The 6,873-nt window shown below is 41.5% G+C and overlaps 1 long non-coding RNA gene across 1 annotated transcript; it reads left to right on the top strand.

Moving 5' to 3' along the window:
* The first annotated feature begins 202 nt into the window (after positions 1-202).
* On the top strand, positions 203-6,607 carry LOC142601290 (uncharacterized). Its single transcript, XR_012834891.1, has 3 exons — positions 203-334; positions 1,062-1,228; positions 6,551-6,607. It is a non-coding gene; the product is annotated as an uncharacterized LOC142601290 (long non-coding RNA).
* The last annotated feature ends 266 nt before the right edge of the window (positions 6,608-6,873 follow it).

Here is a 6,873-nt window from a genome sequence, read left to right as displayed (position 1 = left end):
AGTGAGAGCTGAGCATTAAAACCCCAAACAAATAACAGTTTAATACATTACACAACAGGCAAGTAGGCGTTGCCAAGATCTAAAAGACAGAATGTTTGCAACTTTATTATTGAGCATGACTTTCCTTCTCTTCTTTACAACCGAATTCTGAAAATTGCTCCATAAAAAGAAGAGAGCCAGCCACACCAAAGGGTACCTTTCCTCTGAAATGGAAGATTAAATGTAAATGCTGAATGGCATATCCTTAAAACCTAGAGACGAGACTGTGAAAAGACTTAGTAGCTGTTGTATTCTTCTTTGTTCTAGGCTTAAGAGGAAGAAAGACACTTATCAGGTAAATTAATACAAAATTTCCTACTCACCGCATGTTTAAAATCATCTTAGTCTTACTAATTTTAATAGTTCAACTCTCTTCTTCTGATTGAAAATTCACTTTCCCGCTTGTTCTCATTTACCAGCATTTTCTGCTGAGAAATGTAATATACCTTGGTATATTATAGCAAAGGAAGGGGAACACCTACCCAAATGAACAGAGATTTTTATGTGCTCAGAAAATTGGGACTTAAAGCACAGCTAAAATTCACTACACCACAGCTAAAAGAATAAATCCATTGGCTGTCAGTAATTAGTATATTCATAGTATATTCTTGCATAGTTGAGGCAGTAAAAAAACCCTAAGATTGCATCTTCACTAGAAAAACCAGTAGTGTTAGCAAGAAATAATTAGTAAGCCACATCTACACTACTTAATACCCCTATAGAACCTAAGCTCCTGTAGATTTTGTTGTTAGGTAGGTAAATAAAGAAAGCATTGTGTCCCAAACTAGTGGGACATACCTGAGATGATACCGACCTTGGGAAACAAAAGTGAGGTAATCTACACTAAAATTAACACCTTCCTGACAATGAAAACAAAACCTGAGTAGTGTACAACAGAAATAGGATAACAAATTCTGGGCTTTTCCTGGGGAGCCCCTCTGAATTCACCTTGGTGGGCACAAGCTGGTTTGCATAGATGGCAAGCAAAGATTCTTTTTCCTTTCTGCCTTGTGCCTCTCCAGAGCTGTACTCCCTTCTTGACATGGCCCCTTGCAAGGGTCCTGCTCTGGGACGGTTCCCTGCACTTCAGAGGAGGCACATTCCCACCTTCAACATCCACGGGCAGAGATGGCTGCACTATAGGAACTGCTTCCTCATGGCAGCACACAAAGTCCAAACCGAACCCAAGGTATTTATTTTCTACAATAACGGTGGATAATGTCTCAGGGAAGGTGTTAAATGGTATAGATGTAATTCTTATCATGGCAAATGGCTTCAGTTTAGATATGTCAATATCTGTCTTTGATTGGAGAAATTAAGCATGGGTGCTGGTTCGGTAGATGGGATGATGTCATGCTTCAGATTACAGCCTCATTTCCTCTTGGTGATTTCCCACATCGGGGACACACTGAGCCTGTCTACTGTTAAACTATGTGTGGCACGCTGGTGAGCAAGCCAGCCAGAGACCAGGAGAAATTTCTATTTTTGTTTTGTCTTAAATCGAGACTGCCGCACTGATATAAATAAGGACAAATATTCCCAGAAGGCTGCATTTTCAGGGTTCTTTCCCTAATACAAAGAGCAGCAAGTTATTATTCTGTCAATGAGCAAACAAGAACACCCACAACCATTTGGTCAAAGCAGCTTCCTTCCACTACCATGCAGCGTAAGTTCAAAATGATGGCCGAGCTCGGGGACATACGCACAGCACCCAAGCACCAGCTCGTGCTTCCAGGTGGCTCTGGCAGCCCAGCCGCTGCTCCGGTGGGATGGCACCGCCACATCCCACAGCTGCCCCCTCTCCTCATCCCCTCCTTATTCCTCCTCCTCCTCCCCACGTGTGCACGCGTGCGGGCACACTGCTGATCCAGAACGCCAGTGTCAGGAAACAATTCGTTTGTCTAGAGCCACAGAACCAGGCTAATCTGAAGCACACTTGCATTTGAAACAGTCAGGGAGCACAAAGCAGAACCCCATGGGTCGCAGCAGAAAGAACCCAGACCTGGAGATGAAAACCATTTTGTCTCTAAACCCACAGCAGAGAGATAAGGGGGGAAAAAAAAAAAAAAAAAAAATAAAAAAGACCGGTCGGCCTGCAACCTCCCCTCCTAAAGATAAGTCAGAAGGACAGTGTGTATCTATCTATCTCCCTCCTGAAGCTTTGTTAATTTAATCAATTTTGCTAGCTGGAAGACTTACAAGGAGGGAGGGTTAGCAAATTCTTCTTCATCTCCACTGTGCCAGAAATTTCCCTAGAAGCAGAAGACTTCATATCACATCCTCAGATTTATAGCAGATTTAAAAAAAAATACTATGTGACAAGCACAATCAAATCCATGCACAATGAAAGTAGACGCAGAGAAACTATTTTATATATGCAAACTAACATGTGTTCGTCAGTGTGCTGCAGTGCCAAAAAGCTTAAAGTTGTGTGAGAAGGGAGGAAAATCAACTCCAGAAAAGCAAAACTGTTATAGATTATGATCAGCCATTGCCAGTCCAGTCTATCCTGATGCAACTTTCCTTCTTTGCAAGAGGACAGGGTAACAGAAAATTTGTATCTGGAAAATAGAGACAGCAACTCGCTTGCGCCTGACAGGAATTCCTCCAGCAGCATGGAGAGACTCATTAGAATTTTTCCCATGACACACCACAAAAGATGGCTGGAGAAAACAAAGTGAGATGCTGGAGCTCAGTATATTTCTTTGTCCTTGAGAAGCCTGGCCTTGCTGAATCTCACGGGCTAATGCATGCATAATTTGGGGCAGCTGATTAAGTTTATTGTGTTCCCGACTAAATCGAGAGGAGTGAGGGAGGGAGGGGGAAAAGAAACAAAGTTGGCTTTAATTAAAGCTCTGCAATTGTCTTTAATATTTACATAATGTGCTATCATAATTGCCCCTGATTGGAGACTTAAGATGCGCAGAAGAAAATGACATGCTGGAAGTCCCCAGCTGAGGAAACAAAAAGCAAGACAGCCCCTTCCCCTTCCCCCATCACTCCAAGCCAAATCAAAAGCCACCGAAGAGGAATTGTGCCGGGGCGCTTTATAATCCGAGAGCTCTGCCGAGGGCTCAGACCAGCACACCTCCTTCCGTGTCCGTAGGCTGCGAGCGGATGGCTGCCCTGGCAGAGATTGTAGCATCTACTGGCTTCACACACCTGGTCGGATGTGTGCTGTTCCTCTGGCACGGGGCTGGACACTCGGCAGAGGCTGGGGAGAGCTCCTAAACCTGCTGAGGGTGTCCAGCGCTAATTTCCAGATTTAACTGAGAAGTTGCCAGAGGGGAGGAGACCATGATCTCCGCAGGAGACGGAAGCAATGCCGCCTAGAGGAGGGTAATCGTTCCTTAAGGTCCATTCCACCAATGCCAATCATAACAAGTTATTTAGATAGGAGATGAACATGTAATTCTATTGTAAATTAATAGGACTGCCAGTGTTTCTTAAATTTAAAAAGAGAGAGAGGTCTAGACCTGAATCAAAGAGGGGGACCTCCTGCAGCCTGGGACTCATTTCCAGTCTAGGTCCGAGTGCTATGGATCAGAGCCACCTCTATAATGTCCTGGGCTGCAGTTACAGTTCTCCTGATCTGTTTGAATGCAGATGCTCGTAACCATTTACCCACACAGCATAGGTAGCTCCCGAAGAGATGTTTTAAGCATTTGTGTGTGGTCCCTTTTGATTTAGGATTGCAGACATTTTGTTTGTAATTGCATTCAAAGGCATGCACCATTCTGCTCTCAGTGTTGCTGCAACCACTTGGGAGGAAAACTATTCATTGCAGTCTCCCCCATGGAAAACTCTCTTCTGTTTTCTCATTGACTTTCCTCATAGAAAACAATAAATAAGTGCAGTTTATGTTCTTTTTGTGAAAAGAGGTATATCAAGAATGCTGGTGATAAAGAGGATTTCATCAGCTGGGAGCAACAATGAAGTTTCCATGACATTGATGTCCCTTCACTTTGTAACAGACCATAGTGTCATGCAAAAATAAGGTTTTGGCTCTGCATGTTCTTCTCAGTACCTAAAAGAGTCACAACTAGATCAACGTGTCCTTTGTAGATTGTGCAGATCCAATCTGTATCCACAAGGGCTTCCACAGGTTCACCTAATGAGAAAAATGCTGATTTGTTTTCATTATTTAGTCTTAAAAATGTCATCATTAAATGTTTTGCTACTGATTATTTTTCCTAACAGCCCTGGAAAACTCCCATTTCATAGATACACAAAGTGCCACAGTTTATGTTTAATGGTTTAAGGGTGGAAATGGGTGTATGCAAAGAGCTCACAAATACCCCTTCCCAGTGCCTGGATGAAGGAGAAGCAGCATACAACATAGTGGCACATGTATTTCCAGCTTGTACGCTAGCTTCATTACGAGCAGCTGCTCTATTGCAGCAAGAGACTGAGGGAGAGCAGAACATTTTTGGTTTAATCCTCCAGGCAGAATGCCAGTTACAGCATCGTACATCTAACTGCACCTTTTGCACTAATGATCCTGCTGAGAGATGTTTGCTGTATTGCAGAGTCTATGCAATGCCTTTTGGCTGGATCGCTGTTTATAGTGATTTTTCTATAAATGGTATGATCTCACCAAACAAGAGCAATGAAGCAGCTGGGACATGGGAAATACACCTGCTGTTACCAGCCACTCTCGGAGTAGCAGCTTTCTTGGAGCACATGGATTAAACTACAGTAATTTTACTTTTCAGCACTAGGTTACTTTTTCATATATGGGCATCAACATATCAATTTACCAGACTTTGATTTTATATTTTTGATTGTTTTGCTTTAACTTTGCAGGTGTTGCAGTACAGATAAACCAAACATGAGTTTGCATCCCTCCCTTCAGAACATAGCTATGACTCGTGAAGTTTGTGCATTCACTTGGAAATATGGTGCTGCATCATTCTCACTATATAACAGCAACAACATACAGAAACTGCACTGATGCTTCAGGCATCAAATAGTCTATTTACTGGCAGGGACGGCCTATACATGCACTGCTGTTTTCACTAGCTCCTGACTCAGAATACAGCAGGGACCACTAGCAGACTCGGGAACTACTTAAAGGTTTAGTACCCTGGTCCAATTCATTATTTATATTCTTTTCTCTTCAATATAAAAATGACAATGCTAGAAGTGCATTACCATCATTAGATATGCAAGACACTACAAAATGCCTGGGAAACTACTTACAACATAACTCTAGATCCTGTGCTATAGTAAACATGGCAGTATCCAAAGTAATGCAGTTGCTGGTACCAGCAAGAACTTTCTGCCAGTGATCATAGACCTTGTAGAAGCAGATGCTGGTAGAAAAAGAAAAGTTCTCCTAGAGGCCAATATCACTGAAATTCAAGAACCAAATATTGCTTTTCTCCTTGAGATTATTCCATTTCAAACAGTCAGGCTTACGCTTCTCTGCATGAGGCCACCTTTTGCTTATGATATAATCTGAGCATAAAGATAATTCACCAGGAAAATGAGGAAGTTTCCAAGAGAAATGCCAAGTGGGACATAAAGAACAGCGTGGAAAGAGCATTTCTATCCTAACCTACACTACCGATTCTGGAAAAGAAAGCTGTAAAAGTTTGAGCTTCAGCATGGGATGGTGCTTTATTCCAGACCTAGGCATCCACTCAATTCTGCAAAGAAAAAGAGCCTAAGACAGGCTAGAAACTGTGCTTGTAGGTAGGAGCCTAGTTGTCAGTGGAAAGGGATATTTTTCTCCTCCTTTTGGTGGCAAGCAGTCAGCTTTATCCTAGAAGTTTGTATTTGGACTACATTTCCAGACACATAAAAGTTATTTGGGAATAAGGTAGATGAACAAGTGGTCCTGTTTAAAACTCTTCTATTTAGATGGTATTTCAAAGAGGAGATGAACATGGAGCACTGGGTGAGGTAGAAACTCTTTCTGTAGCTCACCATCTGCCATTGCACAGTGCATTACAACATTTATTGGCTTTACTTAACTGTTAATGAAAAACTACCATCAACAGCTGCCATCACTCCCACTACAGATTGTAATAAATAATAGCCTGTTTGGCTCATAGCCCTCATTCTCCTGCTCTAGAGAAATAACAGCTACGGAGTCCACTAAGAATCAATAAGATTGGGGGACAAGAAAAAATGGCTAGAATTCTGTGATCAATTTGACTTTTATTGTAACTGTGTTTTGCCCAGGCTATATATGTGTGTGTATATATATCTATAAATATAAAAATGGGTAATTAAAGAAATTCCAGTCCTGCTTTTCCCTGAGGTCTTTTGCATTGACTGCAGTGGGAGCAGGGATGGTCCACTGGCCTTTTATAAAAAATCCACTGGTCTGTTATAAATGTAAAAATTTATAACTGGCTATGAACTCAATTTCAGACTCTAGAATTTTGCCTTCTTCTGGTGTTTTTTCATAAATCAGCTTTGTTTTACCCCACTTTTAATTTTTATTTTAATTATTTAATTAATGAAATCCTCTGCTTCATTGCCTCTTGTGTTTTTTGGCTAGATATTCAGAAGAGCTCTACTTCTCTTTGAGCACCTCAAAGAAGTTGCCAGAATCTCAAGGGTTGTCCAAAATTTCTACTGGAAAGTTGGCTGATCAATATCAGTTTGGCTGGTCTCATTTTCAGGCTGAGGAAATCCAACTTTTTGAAAATACATCTTCAAACATCTGCTTGTAGCTGTTGTTTCCGATCCTAAACTGGAGTCCTTTGTTGTAGAAGAGTAATAAAGGTGGATCACTGTCAGTGTGATAAAACAATAATGTTTAGTTTTATGTGAAGTCATTGTAAAATTAGCAATACAGACACATTCATGGCTCAACATCTC

This window comes from Balearica regulorum, chromosome 3 (genome assembly GCF_011004875.1).
Source record: "Balearica regulorum gibbericeps isolate bBalReg1 chromosome 3, bBalReg1.pri, whole genome shotgun sequence".
Taxonomy (NCBI): Eukaryota; Metazoa; Chordata; class Aves; order Gruiformes; family Gruidae; genus Balearica; species Balearica regulorum.
The sequence above is the reverse complement of the archived record's forward strand: the minus strand, read 5'-3'. Positions and strand labels throughout refer to the sequence as shown.